This window comes from Melopsittacus undulatus, chromosome 7 (assembly GCF_012275295.1).
Source record: "Melopsittacus undulatus isolate bMelUnd1 chromosome 7, bMelUnd1.mat.Z, whole genome shotgun sequence".
Taxonomy (NCBI): Eukaryota; Metazoa; Chordata; class Aves; order Psittaciformes; family Psittaculidae; genus Melopsittacus; species Melopsittacus undulatus.
The window spans coordinates 45,637,983-45,664,469 of record NC_047533.1 but is presented as its reverse complement, the minus strand read 5'-3'; the positions used below and the strand labels follow the sequence as shown (position 1 = coordinate 45,664,469).

Genomic DNA, 26,487 nt, shown 5'->3' with positions numbered 1-26,487 from the left:
CCTCAACTGATCCTGTTTCCCCCCTGTGTCTGTGAGTTTGCCAGTTACCCAATTGTTAACCCATTTATTGTGCTTTCATTGGTGTAGGATAATAGCTACCTTTTAAAGTAGTGTACCCAGCAGCTCTGTGTCAAGTACTCTACTAAAATTGTCACATTTTCACAATTACCAGTAGTAGTCAATCCCATGGTCTCAGAGAATGCAATCAGGTTTGTAAGTCGGTGTCTATTTTCCATATAATCAGATAGACCAGCCCTACTTACGTTCCCATCCATTCCATATAATCAGATAGACCAGCCCTAGTTATGTTACCATCCATTCCATATAATCAGGTAGACCAGCCCTAGTTATGTTCCCATCTGTTCATTCTTTATTGATTGCATTGCATAGTTTTTGCCAGTATCTTGCCTTGCACTGAGGGTTACAATTACTGAGGTCAACCCATTCTCCTCTTCAGTGGGGAGACTATGTATTATCAGTACAATGCTCCAGTCTTCTGGCGAGTTCCCAGTTTTTTGAAGGGAAATCTCTTCTCAGCATGATCAGAAGAGGTATGAAATTAGATACAGCTGCAGCCCTTAAGACTCATGAGCTGCTTGATGCCAAAAGCCTGGATAAACAAAAAGTAGTCATGACACTGATACTGTTCTGTCAAATACCCTAGGGTTTGTTCATCCTCATGAATGTCTTGTTTCTCTAAATCTCCATTTGACCTTCATGTTCCAGTATATTTTATACTCTTTAAAACTGTAGTCTGGAAGAGCAAATACTGTAGAGCAGTGTGTTTTGCACAATCCCTAGCATGTACTGAAACTTGGATTTCATTCTTAGGAATGTATTTTAATCTCATAGATTGTGAAGACAAACTGGAGGACTGTCTGTATCATTTTACCAGGCTGTAATCTTTAACTGGGTTGTAACCAATTAATCTGACTAGGAACAGACACAGTTATCAGTGCAAACAGTCATCTGTTCATATTCTCCCTTTTAGCCACTGTATGAAAGTCGTCTGAAAGATGCAGAGCAGGAGAGAATAGGCAGATAAATTGGCCTCCAGAATGATCCTCTGAAGCACTTTATCTTTCTTTCCAGCAAGAAAAGGATATGGATTGAATCCTCAAATCACATTTGTAAAGAGGACTTTCATAATTAATTTCTTTGTGCTTTGCCTGATTCAGTGCAGTTGGAGCTGTGCCTTTTGCTATCTGAGAAACTTGAGTTTTGGTGGTGTGCACTGTTTCCTATTCCCAGACCCTATGGATAGGTGCAGACAGCCATCTTGGGTTCCACAGTACAGTTAAGCCTTATCCATGAATATCTGTAAAAATAACTTCAGAGTTTTGGAAGACAGACAATTCTCACATGCAAAAGTCTGTTTAAAAAGAGGGGAGGTGTTTTGTTGGTTTGTGTTTTTTTTTTTTTTTAATTGGATCAGTTGTGTTGCGAAACTGAAGAGACTACATCTACACTGAGTCTCCTGAGGTGTGCACCAGTATGATGTGTGTGAGGGATGCCTCCCCACTCGTGGTTTTTAGTGATGAATGTACTTGTGGGTATACCTCAGACTCTGGAACAGGAACTAAAACCTTACTGACTGTGGACAGCTATTTCATATTGATTGAAGTAGAAAATCACTTAACCATTCATCTGCATAATGTGCTCACTGAACAAGAGCAGAGGGGCCTGATTGCAGTCGTATTAGTAATTTTGAGCTTTTTCATTTAATTCTGTGATATATCATGTGATTTTCTCTGGTGTTCATGAAAGGAAGAAGTGTTTTGTATGACAGGTGATTTGTGAACTTAAAAGAATAAGCTTATACTTCACCCTCCTCTGATTTTCCTGTTATTCCAGTCCTAGCTTTAAGTCCTTCCCTGAAGCACAGACTCAGCAGCGTTGCATATGCAGGGTTGTATGGTGACATCAGATAATTATCTGTGCATCAGTGCCTTGAAATGCAATATTAGCTATTAAGTGAGGCTCTTGGCTAAACTCAGTCTGTAGAACTGCAGTTGTTCCCTGCAGTGGTGATGTTCCTTTGGTCTTGTACCTCTATGGGCCCACTCTTGTCGCTCCTCTATATGCAGTGCCTATGGTGATAGTTCTGCTCCGTCACTCAGAGAAGCCCAGAGGTGCATAATGAGAGGGTAAGGGACAACGGTGAAATGTTGCAATAAGGGATGCAGGGGGGAAAATTTCTTCCCCATGAGAGTGGCAGAGCACTGAACCAGTGGCAGAAACATGATATCTCAATCCATGTTGAACCTTGAGTGGACAAGGCACAGGATCTCAATATTGAATGTGAAGTTAACCCTTTGTAGAAAAGGTATTTGGACTAAGTTACCTCCGCCTGTGTTCCTCATACCAAAGTTCACTCTGGTGTGTATAATAGAAGTCAGTTTTTCACCACAAGATGATTCAGAAGTGTTGTTATGGTTCTTCCCTAAATTTACCTTTTTTTTTTTTTGACCCTCATCGTGGTGGCCCCATCTCAGAATTCCCCAAATAGTTGGATTCTTGTGTGTTTTCCCAGGTGTGGTGTGAGGCCTTACTCTAGAATACAAGATCTGAAGTATAAGGAGTTAACAATGGTTATTTCCCTGCCCATGGCAGAGGGGTTGGAACTAGATGATTTTAAGGTCCTTTCCAACCCTAACTATTCTATGATTCTGTGATTTAAAGAGGTAATCTGAACTCATGGGCTTGTTCTTCACTAATGTATATCTCCCATTTACTTACCATAGTTTAGGATCCAAACAGTATATGTTTCTTTAAGGTTGTTGAAGTAATAGCTGTATTTCTAGCTTCCTTACTGGGACCTAGTGGCTTAGGTAATTTTGTTCCTTGCTATTTGGAGCATAATCAGTGAGCATTCATTCCCCATACAGCCAGCATATAAAATTTGCAAGAGCTGCATACTGTGCATTCTCAATCAATGTAAATCATTTAGCAGCCCACATAATAGATGTCTGGCTATTGGACTAAAAAATCCAGTTGGTAACACAGGCAGATGAGTCATGACCGAATTTTCCAGTTATATGTAAAATGATTATATTCACAAGAGACTCTGAAAGCTGAACAGGCTTTAGTTTCCAGCCAGTAGAAGGGAAGGTGAAATACCACTGCAGTATTTTCATGTGTTCTGAATGTATATTCAGTGCCAAGATGTCATTTTGCTGCACTTAATAATTATTACTGACATAGTCTAGCTGTAAACACTTGAGGGGCTGGGTGATTCTTTTCTGTTCACTAAGGGCTCATGGTAGTGGTGAACACATGTTAACAGATCTGTCTTGAAAGTAAGTTTGAACTTTGCACCAGTGTTTAATAGTTGCAGAATCTTCCCTTCCTGAATCAGAAGCTAGGGAATCTTCACTGTGCTTGAGGAGCAGTGTGCAGTTGTTGTGGAAGTCAGAGCCTCAGCTAAATAGTTCAGCAGAGATTTCCTGGGATTAAACTATCAGTTAGAGTATGGCCCTCATTTAGACCACTGACATCAGAGTGGGAGTGTGTTGGCTGAGTATCAGCAGCTGCAAGGGATGCAGATGATGATGATTTTTTTCTTTGCCAGTATATGTCGAATCCCTAAACGTTTTCACTCATTCATTATTTATTTGCTAGTCAGCAAATGCTATGAACAGCAAAGTATAGATTTGAGTTGATTCTTTTTCCTTTTTTTGAATAGCTCCTGTGTACCAGGAGAGTAAATGTTGCCCCTTTACATTGCATATCCCTACCTTTCCTTTCAATGTTACAACTTTACAGCTTATTTGAAACGAGAATTTATTTAGCCCCTCTTATAAGACAAGAACTCTCCTCACTTTCAATTGTCTTACCTGGGTTTTGCCTAGATTCTTGCAAAATGATAGTCTCGTGACTGCATCCTTCCATCCTCTCTCCTGTGCTTGTTTGTGCACCCAGATGGAATGGACACATCTTTGTAAGCATGACCTTTAGCTGGTTTGTTGCAGAGAGTAGAATGCCATGGGTCACTCATGGATTCTTAGCATTTGCTTGATTTACCTTATTAAGCAGGACTCTGCCCCATAAGTCCTAAAGAAATAATGGTTAGTTTTTGTGTGATACTTTTGTTGCAGGTGTGCTTTGTTTTACTTTGGAGGCCTCTGTGGTAACTCTAAAGCAAAAGGCATTGATCAGAGGTTTTGAGTTATCCTTAAAGAGCATGGGAAACTCTGTAACTTACATTAATTATTAAAGAGAAGATGGTCTCTTGGGTTTTAAAATGTGTGTACTGATACTGTGCACTTGAATATCCAAGTGCTCCTTAATGCTTGAGAGATCCTGCTCCCACAGAAAAATGCAATCATGGAAAGCTCTCTGTCTTTTTAATGTTGTCACAAAAGGGCAAAACACTTTACAAGGATCTGGTCTGCTCAGACTCACAGCTCTAGCTCCAAGTAAGATAACGGTTAACAAATGTTTGTGGATGTAAAAGGAGGATGAGGAATAAGAGCGCATGGATTATAGATCAAAGCTGTAACATCTTATACATGATAATGTGAGAACCTCCTATTGGCCATGGGTCCTTTTCACACAATTTATCTTTGCTTCCTGACTGGCAGGAAGCTCTTCACACATATTCCGTTTCTCCGTTTGTCCCGTTCCTCTTCCCTAGAAAACCTTGTTGCAGATCAGGGTGGTGTGTGAGCTGGCTGTTTAGCTCCTGTACAAATCAGGAAGAAAAGGGCCCTCTGTGAAGGGACTGATGGTTGATTTGTGTGAATCTCACTAAGTCCAGCATCTAGTTCAGTTGTTCTTCAACACTAATGGAAGTAACTTCTCATTTATATGGACAGAATGAAGGTGACAATCAGACTCAAAGTTGTCTTTTGAAAACATGTGGGGTTTGTCCTTGCATGTCACATTTAGACATGATGTGTAGCTAGCTGCTAAGGAAAGTCTTCCTGAGGTGTTCCTGGCTACTGACCTAGACTGGTTGTGGAAGCAGTTCATATTGAGGTGACTCCAGCATCTCTGCCCTTTCTTGCATTGTGCAACAGCCTCAAAGCACCTAGTAACAACAAACCTGGAAGTCTCTAGAGAGCTAGTGAAATTAAACGACGTTCACTGAGAAACAGAGAAGAAAGTCTCTGGCAAAGCAATTGATTAGATTAACAACCTGGCCATATGTCTTAGTTCTCTTTCGAAGCATGGAACAAAGAAAAGACATAGACTTTTATTCCAGAGCAAGTCACTCTCCAGTGAGACAAATTGTCCCCAAACTTTGCTAGTGACAGAAGGCAGGGCAGGGTGATAGATGAACCATCATGAAGATGTTTACAGAGCTGTTAAGATTTATATGTGAAGCCTGTTCAACCCTGAAGATACAGTGATTTTTTATTTTTTTTTATAAAGAAGAAACTGACAGGTTAATAGGAGATAACCTTCTCAATTTCTCTTCCTGTCAGTGTAAACTCGTTTCAGACCTAAGAGTAAACTGCAAATGACTCAGCTGCAGTTCTTGGGTGCTATAATTCTCAGTGCAATAGACTAGACTATTTTTTCTACATTATTATTTTTGCTGGAAATAATACATACAAGTCTATAACTGGACTGTTACAGGAAGATAAAATCAGCATATGCAATAAATATGAGTCCTGGGTTATACTATTTGAATGTTCACATTTAAATATTTTGATGTTGAGCAATTACAGTGTTCATGTGCCTTGCTTTGATGTTTTATATATATGTGTTTGAGATTCTTGGTAGTACTGCTAGGGACTCTGGTATCTAAAGGTGCAAATAGCCAGCATGAGCTTTCAAATATCAGGCACTACAGCAAAGGGATGTTTATGACTTTCCTGCTCTGAAGGCAATAAAGGGCTTGAAGGAACAATTTGTATGGAGCCTTCAAATAAATACAGTAGAGTAAAAGGCTGTTTTACTTTGTGTGAACATATTACAAAAAGAAGGAAGAAGAGTGCTGTATTTTTAGGAGACTATATAGAGAGATAGTTGATAAGGTCTTAGTGTTTTAAATTAGTATGGTGCTGAATATGTATCAGCTAAGTAAGGAGAAAGATGCCATCTGTAAGCAAGAAGAAAATCAACTTTTTAAATTTAAACTTTAGTGAATTTCTTCAAAGTCGTTACCTTACTTTCACTTTAATTCTTGACAGATAATGTTATACTAAAGAAAATAAAGTGGGATTATAATGGGGTTGGAAGGCTATCCACTTTGTGGGAAACCAGACTATTAGGATAAATTTTTCCACTTGGCTTAACCAGTTACCCTGCGGTGCTCCTGTCATTAGAAACTGAGGTAGGCCAGACTCCCTCGCTAAATTGCCTTCTTATTCCATCTGAAATGTGCCCTGCTCCTGTACCTCCCTCTGCTAAGTTTTCCTATAGCTATTTATTTCCAGGCCTTTTCCTTCCATAGACAACGAAGCAGGCTTGTGAAGTTGACCGAAAGTAGAGGGAAAATCTCTTGCTGTTGTGCCATTATCCCAGTTTTTAATGATATGTGCCCATCTTGAGACATTGTGTCATTTCTGGGCTGCTTTTTAGGGTCACTGCTTAACCAAGGTAAGCAGATGTATTAATTGAGTAGATGTTCTGACACCCAGATCAGCTTGCAAGATTCATAAATTATCAGAGAACAGGTCCAAATCTGTCTGAGAAAGTCACTGAGATTAATAGTGAAGATGAAGCACAGTATAATACTACACAGTACAAGCCAAAGCAAGGTGAGGTTCAGAGAGTTAGGCAGGGCTCTTACATCAGCAGTGAAAACATACAGAGTGCAAGTCAGAGGACTTGCTGAGAAAGCAAGAGTAGGCAAATGCATTTCATTTTGTCCACAGCTTGCAACTTCTTACTCAAGGCTTATTGTTGTTGTTGTTGTTTTTCTCTAGGATATTCATTTAGAATGTAAAAAAAGTGTATCCATTTTTGGCAGGATCTTAATCTTTAGCCTTTCCCCCCTTGTTTGTAAGGGATGTTTTATCTTCAGATCTCTTACAATGCCACACTGGTTGTACACCTTTGTGCAGCTGATGTGCTGTGGCCAGCTCTGCCTACTTTCAGGACGACTTTTTTCAAATCACCTAGGGAATGGTGTACTGAATGGAGGCTTTTTGCTGTGTGAAGAGCAGTGGGTTGCATTTTGGTGTTAGTAACATGTTCTAGAGGCAGGAGTTGAAGAGGAAAAATGTTCTAGAAGGCTCAGCAATGATGTTTAGCTGTTGTGGGATTCATACAGGCAAATAACTCTGGCAGTATGGATCAGGCTGAAGGCCGAGATAACTTTTGGCCTTTATTATACACTGTGTTCCCCTCCTCACTCTGTTTCAGTCTCTCTTACTTTATTTATTGCCAGTTAACAATTCTTATTTGTTATATGATGCTGAATGTAGGCTCTTTAAACCAAGATCTGTGTATTGACTTGTCTTTAGGAGGTATCTGGTATGTAAAGTAATTAGCAATTAAACTGACAAGTAGAGAAGTCCTGGCATAAAGACATAATGCAAATGTTAATAGCTTTTTATTTCAAAAGCAATATTGTCTTAAGCCATAACAGGGAGTAGATGTCATTTAGGATATGTGAGCAGGTTACTCAAACTTAGGAAGAATTTTGACAGTGACACATGAATTTAACTTTAAGGCTCAATGCTGTGTGTGATAAAGGATGTGGGTATATGAAAGCTCAGCATTGCACATCTGGCCCTTCAGGGCAGAAACTTCTACCTCCTTGTACTTGGGTCAGTGTGTAGATCAGCAAATAATTTCCTGGACGCATAATTACAACATGCAAATAGGTGTCTATGGGATGGGAATTTACAGAATGCTGCATATGAATGTTTTTTTCAGAGTTTCTAATGCAGCTGTTTCAGTCTGATGAATGGTTGGACTGTAAGTCTTTTGGGACAGCGAATGTTTTCTTGTGTAAAAGGCTCCAGTGTTCTTCAAGGTCCCGTAGTCCTATTGAAGAGTAACCTACAACATGCAGTTTAGCTGGACTGGGGCAATGCCACATGTGGAATTGGGATGGAGGTGGGGAGGAGAAGTAGGGGAAGCACTAGTGGTTTTTTCTTACTTTGGACGTGTGACCTATTTTAGCTACTAATGGTGTTGATAAACGGGGGGGGGAAATGCATGCAGAAATATTTCTTCCTCTTTGTCTATAAATACCATATCTATAAAACCACTATCTGCATGCCTTTTCTTTTTTTTTTCCCTTTTAATTCTCTGCAGCACTCTCTCCTCTGTGAGCATATAGGATTATGCATTAAGACAGAATTAATCCCTTGTTGCGAAACACACAGGCTCAGCATTTGCCATGGCTTTGCTCTAAAAAAGGGATTCAGACATTGTGGTCTCTGTCAAAGAATGGCAGATTCTTGGCAGAACTTTCTTCCATTTTTTTTGGTGAGTAAAATAGTTAATAAATCAGTCATGCATCATTTAGCATGATTAGCAATCACATCCCCAAATGCTAATAGCTGTTCTCACTCTTTCTCCCGAAGATTACTCTTAAATCCTATCAAAGGACAAGATGCCTTTTGCCTTGCCTGGTATTAGCACCCTAGTGACCTACAGCCAAAGTCAATAGTCAGTAAAATAACTCTCTGACTTGGTGAAAGAATGTGTGCCTTGACCAGATCCACTGTTTCTTAATATGATTTTCATTTCTCCTATCAATGCCTGCACTTTTTATTTTTTCCTTTGTTGGTTTTGTTGGTTTTTTGTTGTTTTGTTTTTTTTTTTTTCTCCCACCTCAGCCAGTCTGGCCCCATGAACTGAAACTGAACAGAAGGAAGTTTGCCACAATGAATCATTCAAGAGTCTGTTGCAGGGTCACACATATTGGGGGAGTTCTGAAAGGCTGAAGACTGTGGAGGAGCTGAAACCAAGAAAATGAGGAGAAGGTAGGTTCTTAGCAAGTTCTTTTCTTGTTAATAGAGCACATGAGCTTATTTACCTTTTGTCTGCAGCTGAACGTTGTCTGTGACACTGCCTGCTCCTCTGGGTCTGAAAACAGAGAAACAGCACTGGAAACAGGTCATAAATTGATGAGAGAATCCATGATCTGTGAACTCTCCTTGTCTGCATTTTTAAATGAGAGTTGTTTAAAGTCGGGGTGTTGGGCATAGAAAATATTTTAACATTTCTTTGATTTTGCAGTGCCCACCAATGAAATGACTTGGCTTAGCAGGGACTCCTACTTTACCTCATTACTACTTCGGGGTTTTTTTTCACTGGGGTTCATTTAGAAATCTATGAGAGACATATTATTACTACAATTATTCTAGTATACTTATACCTATTCTTATAATTTCATTATGTTTTACCATGTGGAGGATTCATGATAATGTATCTATCTGTTAAATATTTTTCTCACAGCCTTATGATTTTTTTTGCTACTCTGTTATTTGATATAAAGGATGGTCTGGAGATTTTAAATCTTCTTAGTACACAGACAAAGATAACAGGATATAAGCTGAAAGGTATAAACAGTGTTTGAACTTTATCTTGAACACATATCAAATGATGCATGATTGTGCAAGTAACTGTTTCAGGTGCTTCATAGTAAATAGGCAACCCCAGTCTGTTTGCAGACTTTCCGGTATGATCAGCATAGTTGTCTTTTAGAGTGTACTGTTAGATAAAATAATAGTCTAGTATTCAGATCAGTGCTCACTGTGCCTGGGTCTAACACCTCAGACTGTTTCATTTAGAACTATTATGTCCTTGAATTGGAAATTTCATTTTTTTCACAGAATGAAGTCTTTACCAAAATTCAAGTATAATGTTTCTTTCCTAAAGACTGCAAACAGAAATGGTCTAGGGGGGAATGTGGGTAAGGCCAAGGGGAAAACAAAGACCAGTGCAACTGGACAAAGAAGAGGGGTTACATGTTTGAGCATAGAATTGAAAAGAGGAAAAGGTTGAGTTGAATGGAAAAACTATGTGTAGGGAGAGCAAAAATGTAAAAAATAAAATTTGGGAGACATCCAGACTGAAATAAAGCTTTGTTTTGTACCAAGTACTCCCTTAAATAAAGACCTAAATGAGCCAACTCACTACCATTTAGTCCTTCGCAGTTGCCTAATACTTACTTCTCTGTGGAGAGTCTCAGCTCACAGACTGCTTTTATCTAAATGTAGAAGAACAGATACTTCTAATTGAAAATTCAGGTTATAGTCTTATCATCGTGAATGGAGTATTTCAGTGGCTTCCAAAGCACCTCTTCCCTTTCTGTGTTTCAAACTACATTTTTCTGGCTCTTTAAAACTCTGCTTCTCGTGTGCTTACTGACAGACTTTCTGCCTAGCTGTGACTGTTGATCTCCCAAAAGACCATGTATGTGCCCATTGCTGCCATGCAAAGCAAAAACCATGGGACAGGAACCAGAGGGCCCACATGACATTTCTGTAATGCTGGGTTGCCCTCTTACAGCTTTAGTTACTTGCTCTGCGAAGTTTCATTTATTCTCTTTGGGTTTCAGCTTCTCCTCAAGTGTGCTTAATATTTTTCTTACTGTATAAAAAATGTGGCGGAAAAGCAGTACAAGTGCAAATATGATTATATAGCAGCTACTTGGGATATGGTGTAACTATTTTAGATGAAACATGGTTAAGAAAATGGAAGGCATTAAGAGAGTACACTGGTTTCAGTTGTACTCTACAGCTCTCAAACCCTGTACTGTTCAAGGCCTTTGATATTCCCTTCCTCCATCCCCAGACTTCTTCCACTCCTCCCTGTAACGCTTAAAACTCCTTGGCTTATTTTAAAACAAAAGGAAAATGACAGAATTTTCCCAGTAGCATATCACTGCCTTACACCTGTCTTTTAAAAGGAAGAAATTAGATGTGCTCTGTAAACATTTGCATCTTAGCTTTTAATATGGCGTACAAACCTAGTGTGATGTAAGGAAAGGTTATTCAGAGGATAGTTGACTCTAAGCTTTGAGGCCACCAGGAAAATCTGAATTGAGCTCCTGCTCTGCCATAGATCTTCTATTACTATTATTTTTTAATGACCTTGAGCAAGGTGCTTTGTCAATAAAGGTCTCTCAACACCGAGGCTATCTCTATACACAGGGACATTGCAATGACGAGTATGTGAGGGACAGTGAGCTGCTTCAGTATTGCTCTGATGGGAACCATGTGAGTACCTTCAATAGTCGCCCCGTCTTCCTGCAGCAGGCTCTGCCCTGAGGAGAGTGGCTTTGTATCTGAATAGATGCTGAGTAATATTTTAGCATTGTGAATTGGTCCCCAGGCCAGGTATTCAGGAAAACTGGAAATCATCTGTCCGCATAGAACCAAATGTGCATTACTGACCCATACTGACAAGCTGGAGAAAGATGCAGTGCTTCCATCTTGTGACGTGTAGTGTGTCCTCCACTATATTTCTTCATCCTCCTCAGCACAGTTTCAGGACACTAGAATCTCGAACCATGGTTAGGTTTTAGAGGTGCTGCAATAATACAGACACTACTGCTACCACTAGCCAGCTTCATTTTAATAGCGGTCTTCTCTGCAAAACCACAAACACAAGTTAATTATAGAATGCAGGGGAATGTGGAATTACTACAATAATTAGACGAGGACAGCATCCTCAGTCCAGAAAAACAGCTTTAAGCACAACTGTGCTGGAGAAAGTTCAGTCCAGCTCATTAGGACCAAATATTAAGATCACAGCCAGCTCCTGAGCATTCTTCTTAAAGCTGCCTCTCTTCCTGGCTACTGTTGTCTGAGGAGCTGCACTGCCTCTGCTTGATAGTGTCTTCTTTTGCTTTCTGGCCCAGCCAAGCTGAGACCGACAGCTCTTGCCTAATGATGACTATGTCCTCTGCACCTGCCCTCGCCTGGGAGGTCAGGGATTGTAAACTGCCTTTCATGCTCTTGGGAGAATTTCCCATCTAATGTGTGCTTGTTTGTTTTGAAAATATGGGTAGAGAAAAACCATATGCCTGTCATTGGGATTGGTAGTTAGTTTATTTATGGCACCTTCTAGTTCTTGAAATTCTCTCAGACTAATGGATATCTTGTGGTCCAATAATGTTTGTTAGTTCTATCTGCAGGAGCTGATTTTCCAGTTTTTCTCCTTCCTTTATTAGTACTGCCCTGACAGCTTTGCTCTGTCAAGTGAGAGACCTCCTGGATTTTACACATGCTCCTTCTTTGCCTGTTTAGAAGCTAGTCAAGATACGACTACTATGATGCTGCCATAGCAAAGGACTGCTGACAGGGCTGAACTTAGGCTTTTGAAGCAAAGAAAACTTGTAGTCATCCAAGTTACTTCAGTTGGAATGTGATTTTAAACTGCAGTTGTTCTAAAGATCAGTACAGGATCAGTAATGATGAAATGATGTAATACACAATTTCTTAAATCTCCTAAGAGCAGGTTGCATCCACAGTGGCATCTCCTCAGACTCACTGTGAGACAATTCTTGGACTTTGATGTGAGTCAGTTTTCACTACGGAAGGACAGTGATATCCCTTTTCCTGAATGGATGCTAACTTCAAACAGGTGAATACAGTCCAGCTGTCCACAGCCTGTGAACTCCAGAAATAATTTATCAGTTTGATAATGATAATGATAGGAGCAGAGGAAGGTGATACAAGTCTGAAAAGGAAAAAGACTGAAAGAAAAAAGGTGGGGGAGTGACTTGACAACTGCGTGGAGATGAGGAAGGATGACTGAAGGAGAGAAATAAGCAATGTGTGTGTGTTTCTTATAAATGGGATAAATGAGATTAAAGAAACCCTAGAAAAGTAATAGTGAGGAAATTTAAACCATGGTCATGTATAGTTCATGTGAGTGTAGTAGAGAGAGCCTGAGAGGAAAAAGAGAGCAAAAAGAGAGCATAGAATGAAAAAGCTTGCTGAGCTGACAGAAGAATGCCCCCTGAGGAGAAGAATGCAAAACTGTGAAGAATTAAGTATCATGACAAGCCTGAGGTGAAACAGGCCCTGGCTACAAGGGGATTTCCTCCTTTGGAAGAAGGGAAAAGTAGATTTTCAAATAGAATACAAACTACACACATTTAGAGTTAATTTTAAGTGGTATTCTATTGAAAGTTGATTGATCACTTATCATACTAAATACTTACATTTTCATTTTCTGGATAGAAAAATCACTGAGAAATTTAAAGTACTGTAATTTTTAATAGCCTTTTCTACAGAAAGTTTCATGCTTTCATTGCCACAACTGGATGTTATGGTGAATGACCCAGAGAGCCTGCCACCCCAGGACTTCAATTTTTAACAGGTCTAGCTTCCCTGATGCATGTATGCCTGCAGAGTGACACAAAGAGATGCTCCAGATAGTTTGAGACTGAATGTAGTTACCGTCACACTGTGGTTGAAGCAGCACAAACCTCATTGTGGCCTGCGTATGTCTAAGTAACATGTCTATGTTTGAGAGCTGAAACCTGTGCTGTTTCTGTTGCTCTTTTCATGTGTACATCGATGACAATCAAGTGCAGGACTGTACTCCAGATGTGTCTGGATTGACCTTCATAGATATGAGAGCAACATCAACATTTATAAAACCGCATTAGTCAACACATTTAATGTTCTGTGGAGTTGCTTCTGATTTTCCACCTGCTAACACAGCTTTATGTCTCGCTATTCCTGGCTACTGCTAGGAAACTATGTGCCAAAAGAAAACACTCCATATTAACAGGGCTGGCTGAGTAGGAAGGGAAACCTGAGATCCTGAAAACTTTCATTCACTTCAAATGGAAAACATAATCTGGGCAGTCTAATTTTTGCTGTCAGAAGCAAGAATGCAGATCATCTTATCCACTGGGACAGTGAAGGTCATAAAAAGGATGTTTTTGGAAATTATTTTCTCTGTCTATAGCTGAGGAATGATGTATCTTACAGAAGAGGAGTTGCTTTATTCAACTAAATTTTTGTTGAGGCCAAAATATTAATCTTCAAGTAGCGAAAACCTCTTAGTGTAATTCTAAAAGTATCTTTTTAGAATAAGACTTGGAATATAACTTAATGTTGTTTCAAGTAAAAGGGTTAAAGTGCCAGTCTAGTCCTTCATGAATACAGTAAGTTGTGTTTATTTGTTTTAGCTGTTTGAAGTGACTTCTTGTGCCAAAACACAGCACTGTACCATTAACTTGGAAGAAAATTAACTCTATCCCAGCCAAAACTTGTTTATAAATTTTTACTTTTGAAGCCCTGCTGAAGAAAACAAAAGGATCAGAGAGGAAAACAGAAGTTATGAGGTGATTGAAATAATATATATACGCACAGGGTGACAAAGAATGCTGGTAAAATAAAGTTGAAACTGGTAAACTTTCTAGGCCTAAAGTATTCCTGAAAAGTTACAAAGGGAGGAGTGCAATAAAAGCAACTTCTGTTTGTTTCCAGTCTTTGGGAAATTTTATTACTAGCTTTAAGGGTCATTGCTGCAAGTTGAACCGAGTTAGAGAAAGTGTTATTCGTTCCTATTTCTAGCAAACCACATTTGGTGAGACTCTGGAATACTGTCATCATAATAATCCCCTTGAGTATTATCTTGTTGTATTTCTACACAATAGCTAATAGCTTTTTAATGTATTGTCATGCTAGCACATGCCTTCTTGTTGAGAAGTTTTCCACATACAAGTCAGTCTTGCTACTTTTGTTGAACAAACAAGCCATGTGGTATAGGTTGTTTCATTTACTTGGATTTACACTTACTCTGAAGGAGAATCATCTTCAAGAGTTATGGAATTTGACTCTGCTACTGACTTATTATGTGACTGTGGTCATAGAGACAAGTCTTTGTATTCAAAAGTGTTGTTCAGATCCAGGTGTTTAGCTTGAATTTTTAACCTCCAGGCTCTGGTAACACTTTCAGAAATATGAAGTGCCTGCAGTGATGACAGCATTGTCCAGGGGAACACCACTGCCTCTAACAGTCTTTTAAATTGCTTATCCCTGGACTAAAAGCATTAGGGCCCTCAAAGAAGCCCTTCTGGGGAGGTGGAGGGAGCGAAAAAGAGAGATTCTTATTTCCTTAGTGCCTCACTTGCCTTCAGTAGTGACCAGTACTTATTGGTCACTACTTATTCTTCAGTATTTCAGCCAATTCTTTTCAGCCAATTCTTATCAGCCACCCTTTTAAACCCTTTTAAAAAGAGTGAATGAAAGTCTCTGTACAGGTGCTTTGTCTTGAACCTGATAGTAGCAAATGTTCATACTGTGAGACTTGTACTACTAAAAGCAGCTTTAATGTAGACTTTCATGGAGGCATATGATCAGTAACCTTACCCAAAGCTTTGTTGTAGCCAGGCACTCATTCTGCTGTGAATGGCATAGATATTGTAACTAAGGGACTACTCATATGCCTTTTTATTTTTACACATACCATTTGACTGGACTGGGAGCATGGAGCCATATAGATCTTGAGCTTGATTAAGAGTATGTAAGCTCCATTTTATGTTGATGTAAATTAGTATTTGTACCCTTGACCATCCTCTGTTGTCATTTTCCTTTGTTTTTTTTTTTAAATCAAGCTCACCCTCAGTGCTTTGGAGGTCTAGGGACCCTTAGCAGAGTGAGCTAGATCAGCTGTGCCAGATACCTGATGCATACTGTGTTCAGGTTCTTTTAAGGCAAGCAGCAGGAATCTGGACATCTGCAGTAGGCCAACCTGGAGGTACCTGAAGATCTGAAAGGAATATGCATGCAACTTTCAGATTCCGTATTAGCTGAAGGTGGAAGGCAAGCCTGTTTCTCAATGCTTTTCCTGCAGGCCATGATCTGCTGGTGTCTTTTTTTAGCCACTGTTGCTATGGAATAGTGGTTAAGGCTGGCAAGACAGTGGAAAAGGCAACTCTGATAAATATAATAACAAATAATTTTAATTCAACATTCTTGAAGACCATGGTGACTCTGCTATTTGCCAATCTTTAATATTTGTACAATGGTGGAATGGTCACAGAAATGTTTGTATATCCCAAAGGGTTAGTAATGGAAATCAACTCTTTGTTTGCTATCAATTGTTTTTGTTTAAAGTTTCAGCCACCCACTCAGCAAAAAAGTCAGTGGATGAAAAGCATACACATAACTTGAATAATCAGTAGCTGGTATGTTTGTGAGCAACCAGCATCTGAAAAATAGGCCACCAAGCCATTTGGCAGAAGCATAAAGGGACAAAATGTGTTTCTTAACAATGAGAAATATTTGTGAATGATTGTAAATTAGAGAAGATCAAAATTAGTGTCAGCTGGCAAATAGTATTCAGCCAGCTCCAACATGGGCACTTAAACTCTCAAATAAGCTAAATTCCTGGAAGTGTAGAAAGTAGTAAATAGTCTGCTTGTAGGGGACGTAGCTTATAGAAAGATAATGTCTCTACTCATGCTGAGATAATTCAGTCCAATCAACATCAAAAAAATACAAAGTCTAATTTTCTGCAGCTGTGCAATTTGGCCATTTGCATACAAATGTCCAGCACTATAGACTGAAACATCAAAAGTAAAGCTTATTATTACCTAAAGAAATCTATGGGGAAAACCATGAAAGCTACTTCAGTAAGGTTACAACCAGGTGCTTCATGTCAGTTTGATGCTGAATCAGTGTAATGTTTCAGCAATGGGATATGACAAAGAGATAAAAGCAAGATTATTTTTTTTTCCAGTTGCTGGCAAATTAAAGGCCAAGTACAGTATTGGGAGAAGACATGTAGTATGTAGGAGTACCTGTAACAGGCCTCTTTGGAGGTCTTCAGACATCTGAAATCTTCTGCCCAAGGTAGTATGTAAAGGAATTACACAGACCCTCTGTAGTAAGGTGATTCTCACCTTAATTATAAGCATCATTGATATAAAATTGATATATATGATTACAATTGATCTACAGGGACATGTAGACATGCCTTTGTGGATTAAAGCCCTAGTGCCTATATTGATTACTGAATAGAGAACAGCTTTCTATGATGTTACAGCTTTTGTATTTACGTGTTTTACAGACTATGGAAGTTGTATGTAAAAAGGATATCAGAAATACATCTTGAGAGCTATAGTGTCTTTACCATACTGGATGTTCAGCGCTATGTAAGCACAGTATAAAAATCTACATATTGCAGACAGGGGCATTCTGTTTCTTCCCTAAATGTTTCATTCAAGCTTGGCTAAGTTAATTGTACGCAAGCACAGCATGATGTTCCTTAGCTGCTTCCTTTCCAGCTGAGGAAAAACACTTGATAAAGGACAAAAAGGACTGATTTGCAGCAGATCATTCAAAGCAAATCCCATTTTAATTGGAAAATGTGAAGGCATTTCTTTTTACTTAGTCATCTTGCCTGCCAAACTTGTGCCTTCTATCTCCAGCCATTTGATCACAAGACTTTTTTCTACATTGTTTGTATGTGTATGTGTTTAGAAATGGAGTATCTTATATTTATTTTTCATACTGCAAAGTTACTGAACTGCTTTTGTTTAGATTTATTATGTTTTTTTAAGACTAACTGGAAATTACCAGCTTGAAATGTGAGTTTCAAAGCTCTTCATATCTGATACTATAATATTATCAGGAAATAAGGAGAAATGAAAGGAACTTTAGAATGTTTATTAATTTTGATTCTTAAAGTAATGAAATTGTTACCTTTGAGTGTTAGTTATCTTCAAGGAGGACTCTTTCAGTAAGGAATCTTTCCTGGCTTTTTGGACATCCAGGTAGTTGCCCCACGATAGTATTCTCTGAGTAGCGTCCAGTGGTTCATTTGTCTTCTTTTACTGGAAGGTACCTTACCCTAGTGTAGTAAGTAACTAGTGCTAGTGTAACTGACTTCAAACCTAGATCTGGGAAATGGTCCATTTAAAATGAAATAAATTATGCTCACATTTCAGTAGGGTCAACCTATTTTTCAAGTCTGCTCTGGAGTGGAGTTATTGAGGTATTAGATTGTGCTATTAACTTCTGAGAAGGGGCAGTGGCTGTGAGGAGCAGAGCTAGAAACCTCTGACAGTGAATATTCTGTTGCAGGAACAATGACAAGGAGCAACAGCTTGAAAATACAGATTTTATTTAGAATTAAAAGGGCAGTATTCTTGCCATTTCTGCAGACTCTTCCATGAGTATTTACTCCCTTACAATGAAGGAGCTAGTCCCTGTCTTAGGTACTTCCATGTTCCAGTTTTGCTACAAGTGTGTTTTACATGTCTTACATGTCATGAAGGGGTTGAACTGGCTGTATCTAAACTTGGAAGAAAGGATGCATAAATAGAATCATAGAATCATAACTATTTTATGATTCTATGAAACACTTTTGCAAAGGATTCCAGTCGTCATATGGCTCAGCCTGATTCCTTTGGGTCCTTTCAGCAGTGTGACTGCTTTCATCTCTTTGCCTAGCTTTGCAATAGCCTGAAGCATCACAAAATCCATCAACCCTGTGCCCTTTGTTGTATTGAAGCGTATTCTTTGACAAACTGCCTCGAACAAACATACTTCAGCTAGCATTGAAGTTTATCTAAATAGGAATGTTTTGTGGTTCTTTTGTTGCTGCTGTTCTTGTTTTGTGTGGGAGTATGATATTTTTTTTCTTGTTGATTTAAGATATTTCTGCAGTTTTAGAGACTTTTTAGTGGTGCTTTTGGTGTTTGAAAGCAGCTGGGTTCTTTTATCTCTAAGCTTGCCAAATGGAATTTATTCCACAAACCCTTTGGCATTTTCCAGAACATGCTGCCAACCCTGACTTTTTAAAATAACTATATAGCTTTTTTTCTATTTTTTTTCCTTATGTTCTCTGTCATCTTGTTTTCCAGGTATTTTTGGTATAGAATAAAAGCTTTAAAACGTATGCATAAAGCAGGCACATTTGAAAAAGAAACCTGAGTTTTGAAGAAAAATGAGGTGAGGCACAAAGGCATATCAGAACATAGGTCTGCCAGGCATTTAAGATCAAATGTAGATCATCACTTTCATGCTGTGGCGTGCAGAGAAATCTCTGAATTCAGTTGTAGCTGGTAATTGAGCACATGGAAATAGTTTCTGTGAGAAAGGAAAATCACAAAGTACTGCACTGCCCATGCAGTGAATACTGCTGTGGCGTGGATCCATTTTCTATGCAAATGGTTTTTATTTTGTTTGGATTGGTCTTTTCAGTAGGGATCTAATTCAGAGTTCCCAATGAAATAGGAAGGAATCCACATTCTGAACATTTGGAATGTCACCACAAATATTCCTGTTGAGTACTGTAAATGGAAAGTCCAAAATTGTTCAAAAAGAGTTCTTTAATCAAATATGATGCAGAGTATATACATTGCTGCAACTCATGAGCCCCATAACATATAAACTTTCAAACTGTTGTTTTTCCATTTATCTGTATATTTGTGTTGTATTGATAATGTTAGGGAAGAACAGTGATAATAAACAAGCTAATAATTCCCTCTAAAGAGGTGAAGCCTGATTAATTGCCTGCATCACAGTGGTTGTTTTGATGACTGTTTGTTCAGAGGGACAAGTACCTGTTGTCATTGCTGTGCAAGGAACAGGAACATTCAATACCAGGGGATGTTCAAAACATTTCTGATGCAATTTAGGAATATATGTGTACGTATGGGGTTCTTGCTCAGTGCTGCCTGGGCCAGATGGAGTACTACGATATGAATCATTGAAGAGGTCTGGGTGATAACCAAGGTCCTGGCATTCTCCCCGTAGGTTTCTTGTATGCTGGGATATCTCCAACTGATGTTAATCAGCAGGTATGACATTTCCTCCACCGTGACACTGGTACTCTGCACTGCCAGCTTCTCAGCCAGGCAGAGCAGCTTGGAAAAAGGAGGTCCTCCTCACTTTTTATGCTGTGTGATTACTTGTGGTAATATACTGGTACCTTGAAAATGGGTCCAATACCCATGTCTTAATGATCATCCACACCTGTCAGAGCAGAATGTTTTATTTGTTGCCAACTAGTCTAAAATCCCCCATAAGATGAAAGTGGAAGGATAATTTATTTACATAAGCCAAATATAGACAGCAAAGTTAGTAGGTGTAGAGGTAAGCTGAAAGAAATAAAAGCAAATCTTTTTATCTACCTGTAGCTCTTCTTTGACTAACAAAGTAGTCAGAATACTTCAGTGCTTTGTTGCTGAGACCCAGTTTTTGGACAAACCTCACTGCTTTGTATTTAAATGCAACTGATAGAAAGACCTCTGTTTAGGCATTACTTGTATGTGAGAACTGGCTAAATGTGGACTTCTGTTCAGATTCAAGCATTCCCTCTTTTTTTTTGTTTTTTTTTTGTTTTTTTTTTTTTTTTAATCATGGTTTCCTGCAGTTCATTACTTTCTTAAAGGTCAGTTTGAATATTCTCATACAGGACAAGTGACAGTTCACCTTACTGTAGAAATGCTCATGCATTTCAGATGTTAGCTAGGCAGAGTAATCTCCTTCCAGGTGGTATACAGGCTGGTTGCTTCACTGGACTACAAGCAAATTATTAGTTTAGTGCAAGATAAATTTTCTTTCAGCTGATTGATGATGCTCAAACCTCAGTATGTAGCTCTTCACAAAGCCACATCCTTATAAACCAATATGGGGTATGGGCATGTAAAAGACATCAGAAGTTAGCTACATTACCAATTCTTGATTATTCTGTTGGTTCACCATGCAGATAACCAGCATCTTTTGTGAGACAGTGGATTTGAAATCAAGAGACCCTAGGACTTGAGAGACACACTGACAGTTTATTTCCTGAACCTGCAGGAAAAATGGGAAGGATTTACTAGCGCAATAACTTTTTAGGTGCTGTGTGCAACTGTAGAATTATTGTTACCAGTGACAGAAAAATGTTTTCTTGCTCTGTTTAAGCATGCCAAGGATAAAAGTAGCTTCTAGGTAATTCAGGGAAGTTGGGGGACGAGGTCAGAAGGATTGCTTTCATTGCTGCTGAGCAGGGAATATACCAGTTTATTTGCATACAATGTGACTTTGTTGAATTATTCATCAGTAAAGTGTTCTTTCCATCCAGCAGGTGCAAAAGTTAGGTCTGTGCACTGGTTTTCCAACGTGAAGGAGTTAGCTACTGTAGTATCATGGTATATGATGGTCTGCTGCAAAGAGGATGTGGATCAGAGTTCAAAATGAAATGTAGCTGTGGAGATGACCCTTGGCCACTACTTTGTAATAGCTCCACGTAATAATGCTACATGTGAAAACAAAGATTTCTTTGAATTAGTAGCTCTACTCTGTCCTTTATTATCAAATGTAATTTCAGCTACACCAGAGGGACTTTAGCCTCTGTGTGTGTGTGTATATATATTATTTTCCAATTTCTTTGCATGTGTACATAGATAAATTAATGAGAGTTGCTTAAAAACTGTGTAGGGTACAGCAAAGTTTATAGGGAAAATTGTCTTATGAAAAATTTCAATTTTACACATTAGTGTTTATTGTAACTTTTGTTGTTGTTGTTTGGTTGGGTTTTTTTTTTGTAATGAAAAAAAAATAATTACATTTCACCTTTGATCTTGTTCGGAACACAGACCCACTTCTTAAATATTATGGATGAAAGCTCAGCTCCATGGAGGCTTGTAGCAAATATCTCATTGACTTCACAAGATTTTGCCCTGAATTTATAAAGTGGTAAAGCACTACTAAACCACACACGCCACAGCGCACACCCAAAATGCCAGTGGTTTCTTTTCAGGGATTGGCAAAAATGCTGTTGTGAGATCATGGGGTATTAAGCTAGTGTTTCTATTGTCAGATATCCAACAAAACTTCTTTGGTATGCAGAGGAATGATACTAAACACTCCACTCTCAAAACTGTTCTTAATGTCAAATGGACAGTATACATTTTTGCATGTTACTTTTGGATTTTAAATATATTTGTCTATTTACAGTGCTTTGGAATTTGCCTTTGAATGCATAAGAGTCATCTGCATTTGCCTAAAAAAGACAGTATTGTGTTTAGCACGATTTCAAAACATCACAATTTTGTGTATGAGCACAGTGTAGGATAACCAGCCTCTGAAAATCTGTTAGGAGCTTCTCCAGTGTGTTTCTGACTTGTTTCAGAAGAACTGTGTCTAGGCATATCTGGAAGAATCCTTGGTACTAAGATAAGGACACTTAACTGTAACTAGGAACAAAAATAATTTTTCTATAGATCACTGTACATTTCAGAAAGTAGTACTGTCCTTCACTTCAGAATTGATCTAGATATGAACTACTAATTGAAAATCAAACAGTTCATAATTAATACCAACTCAAATCCATATTGATCTGCTCAAAAACTGTCACACAGATGTGAAGTGCCAGAAGAAACATGGACCTGTAATAGTGAAGCTGCATCCAAACAGTTTAGTAAGACACATTAAATAGAAATAGATGCATTGTGGCTGGCACATTTAAGACTGTTGATGTTTGTATTTTTTTTTCTTGGGTATATGTGATTTCCCAAATTATGAGCTTTCTTATGGACATGTTCAAAATAAATTGCTTTTTGTAAAGGACTCAGCTCATAAACTACACTGTTCATCTTGTGTGTCCATATTTAAATGGATTTTTATGTTTCATTCACTGAATTAAAGATTACCTCCTGATGTGACTTAGTACAGAAGGGAGACTCTCTAAAGGTGTAGTTCTCCTCACAGTCAAAAGATGGTAGTACAATTTCTGTTCCAAGCGGCAGAGCAACAGAGCAGGAACTATACATCCATTGTTTGCATTTACAGGAAGGCAACAAAAGAAGGGTGAATCCATAGATGTGATCACAACAACCTCTTGTGTGTCAGGCAGTCGTTATGATTATGGTTTTCTCTGGTAGTCAGTAACTCTGGATGTGGCCATGATGGCCAGGTTTATTTGGTTCTAGTGCAGCTATTGAGCCATCTGGTACCAGAATGAACATCTGTAGCGAAGGGTTTAATGAAAGGCTTAGGGGACTGAGGGAGCACGAAATGAAAATGTCCTTCTCACCATCTCTGGTGTTTTCAATAAAGTCTCTAAAAGCAACAATTGATGTAATTAAGGCACCAAGTTTAATTAGGCCTAACTATTGACTAGTATAATGTTAATCACAAAGTATTTTATAGTGAGATACAAATAGTTCATAGCAAGAAACTGCTGCTTCTATGGAAAAGAGCACCGGAGTTTTCATAATCTAAAAAGGAGAGAAGTCACCATGCACTAAGTGCCCAGAGATTTAAGACAGGCTTTCCCTAAGAAGTTTGGGCTCTTCCTATCACATTTTACTTTCTAGGCACACAAAGCAAATAAGATGCTGATGCTAAAGAAAAGGAGCTATTTATCTGCTTTTTCACTAGTCAGCAATGGAATTTCAATCCCATTTGGTCTGTAATCAATCCTTTTAGAGCAGTTGTTTGCTTGAACATACTGTTGATTATAGCAGAACCTGGAAAGCTTATTTTACACAAGGAATACATGATCTTCAGCAAAGTAGAACCATTTAGGATCTCATATTCCTAACACAAAATATTTAGATGTGTATGATGCTGCACCTGAGCTGATAAAGCAGGAACATGGATGCATGCAGTGTGTGCAAAGATTGTGATGGAAGGTTTGTATCCTTGAATAATATAGCAAGTACTTCTGTACACTCTGAGATGCTACCATGAATCTGTTTAGAAACAAAACTAATAACTTGAGACCCTATAATACAAGTGCTCTGCTTTTAGATTTGCAAGATCTGCTTCAAGGATTCCAGTTCTGTACTGCAGTGCTGTAAAAATTATGCTTAGTCCTAACAGGTTACACCTAGGCACCAGAATTAGGCACCTATGGAGTCAATGAAGAGCCTTCAGGCTCAACAAAGAAGTAGCCAAAAGAAAATGAGCGCAGGACTTTGTCCAAATTTTCTTGCTTTCCAGAACCAAAGTGCAGTTGGAAGCTACTTTGATGACTTTTTAATACCAAGGCTTTCCTTACAGATGTCATCTACTGCTGCAGGACTCTGGACAAGGTCAAGCAAGTAGTGGTATTTTCAGTTCTGTGGATTCAGGTTGAAGGGTACAATGAGATACAGTGCCAAAAAAAACTGTGAAGGTCAAGGCAGGAGCTTGTTTCTGGGGTTGATGCAGAGCATTATGCTGCAAAATGAAGGCTTTGTTTTCTGTTCCCTGATTACAGGCTCAGCCTGGGAACAGGAAGAAGTTTGCAATTCCTGGAGTCAAAAGATTAGTTCCAGGCACTGGAATTATCTGATTTTGTCTAAATAAGTATCTGTATTACATAGGGAAAATTATGGAGCAGACTCACACCTTTGATTCCTTCCCACACAAGCCATCACTTGTAGAAATCAGGAAACTGTATATGGGGAAGGACTTCTGCAAAATCTGAAGGAGAGAAGAGGTACTTCTAACATACATCATTGCAGCTCTGTCCTCCCTCTTCCAGCAGTTTTTTGTCTTAAATCACAGTGATTTCTGCAGCATTCTAGTTGTCTGTGGGAATTTGTTTTTTCAGACATGGTATAGTGTGTGGTTCCTAAATTATATGTAATCCACTCAACTGATTTGAACTGGAGTGCTGGAAAAGATTGCTAACAAGTGTTTTGAATGAGTGCTTTCATAATTTCCATTCCACTTGGAACCTTCACAAGCCCAGAAAATTGCTCAATTCATTCTAAATTGGAGGTAAAGCCATAAAGAGGTCTAACTAGCTGGATGTGTTGGTCACATTGGAATAAAATTCTTCTGGTGGATAATTTTGGTTTGTGTGTTTTAACTTGTTTCCTTGTATTTAACAAACATAAAGACATTCCAAGTAAGTAGGGCTGTTTGTGGAAAGTTCCCTCTGGATGTCCCTGGAGTGTGAAGGCATCCATTTCAGTTAAGAATTTCTAGGGCAGAAATGATATCTCAGGAGGTGACAGAATGTCTCTGCATTGACTTGATGAAGCAGGAGAACTAAAGTAATAATTTCTTACTCTTTTTTAGGCTTCCTTAGCTAAAAGGGCTAAATGAAAAGGTTCTGAATGCTGGTTATGGTGATGGTATTAAAATGCAGGAAGAAAAAGGAAGGTGGATGAGGCAAGTACCAAGTTGGAACACCAGCTGCTCATTTGTTTTCCAAATAACACTATGTTTGGTTTCCCTTTTACAGAGACATCTTCCCATTTGTATGCCAGTGCTTCAGTTCCACCTGCTATCTCTTACCTGCTGTCCTGTAGTAATCATAAACCAGAAAAATTTGTATCATAATAAAGGCAGGGTAGATCCCTGCAAACAGGACACTGTGTTCAAGAGGCTTTTGCTAGATTTAACATCATTAAAACATGTCCAGTTGTCGTTGAAGTCACTAATAGCTGTTAAAGGTAGAACCTTCAACACAGATCTTCCATGTGACACTAAATCCAAGAGATAGCTAAGAAGCTGTGCTGTGCTTCCTGGATGCAGTGTTTGCTGGGTGTGAGACAAATTCAACAGCACTTTTTTCCTCTTCCAAAGCTGTGACAATAGATACAATCCAGACCTCAGCGGAGAAATACAGAAACTCGGGTAGGTTTCTTTCTACTCTATGCATTTTGCGTCTGCAAATCAGATGAAGACTGCTGGCTAACATTTTTCTTTTGATGTTGTGGGGATTTATTGATTGATTTTTGTTTGTTTGTTTGGTTTTTGATTTCAGTTTTAAAACACTTGGTTTCGTAAGCATTTTATTTGTGTATAATGTGTACAGAATGAGTCTGAATGAATGTTAAGTGTCAGCATTTCAGGTAGGATCAATTTATTTCCTTTGCTAATGTAAGAGAAAATCTGGAAGCATTTGGAGTATTTTGGGTTGAAAAGGGAAATGGTATCATGCAGTCTTTGTCATTAGAAACTTATAGATCCAGCAACTTGTAGAGCAAGGAGAACCATCAGGTTGCAGTAGACAGTAGAGTTAGGAAAAGTGTTTTAGATCCAAGACAACCTTGCCACAAACACAGACAACTGAGAGGGTTCTTGTCATTCTGATATAATAATCCTTGACACAGTAAATGAGGGTCCATTCTCATATTTCTTGAAAATATAATCTTAAATGATGAATGCTCTGGACTTTCCCCTAGGAAAAGGGTGAGTTCCTGCACTGGCCTTTTGCAGGTCTCTTGATTATTTCATTAATTTTTTTTCATACATTGCTCATCCCTCTTAGGAATAGACAGACTTATATTTAGCAGTTCACAAGGTTTATTTAAGGTGAAGCACCTTGTTTAGAGATGGTGTTTTGCATCTTACATTGCTAAAATATGTAATTTTACAGAGTAGTCTATGTTTAACTCTCTAGGCAGTTGAACATCATCTCTGCTTCTCACCCTAGGGAGTGACTAGTTCATTGGCCATGTCATGCAATCATATCACAAAAACCTTGGGGACTGTCAGTGTTTAATCTGCCCTTAATGAAGCCTGCCAGATCAGCTTACACTATTTGTCACTATTTTCTGGCCTGGCTGCCAGAGGCTTGGCAATGATTTCTGCTTCTAAAACAAGGAAACAAATAGGCAGGGCTTCAATTAGGAGCATTAACTGGAGTTGAAATCCATGAGAAACCCAGGCA

General features: G+C 38.7%; 1 protein-coding gene across 3 annotated transcripts in view; it reads left to right on the top strand.

The window, feature by feature from the left end:
- The window catches only part of TRIM2 (tripartite motif containing 2), a 120,345-nt gene that overhangs the window by 2,092 nt on the left and 91,766 nt on the right, over positions 1-26,487 (top strand). Inside the window, exons 1-2 of one of the 3 annotated variants that reach the window (XM_031048756.2) lie at positions 8,333-8,391; positions 8,745-8,891. The exons of 1 other annotated variant lie outside the window; for it this stretch is intronic. The gene's annotated coding sequence lies outside the window, so the exon portion shown is untranslated. Of the gene's footprint in view, positions 1-8,332; positions 8,392-8,744; positions 8,892-26,487 lie in introns of those variants that run through there. One more of the 3 variants, XM_031048757.2, reaches the window with a different exon arrangement.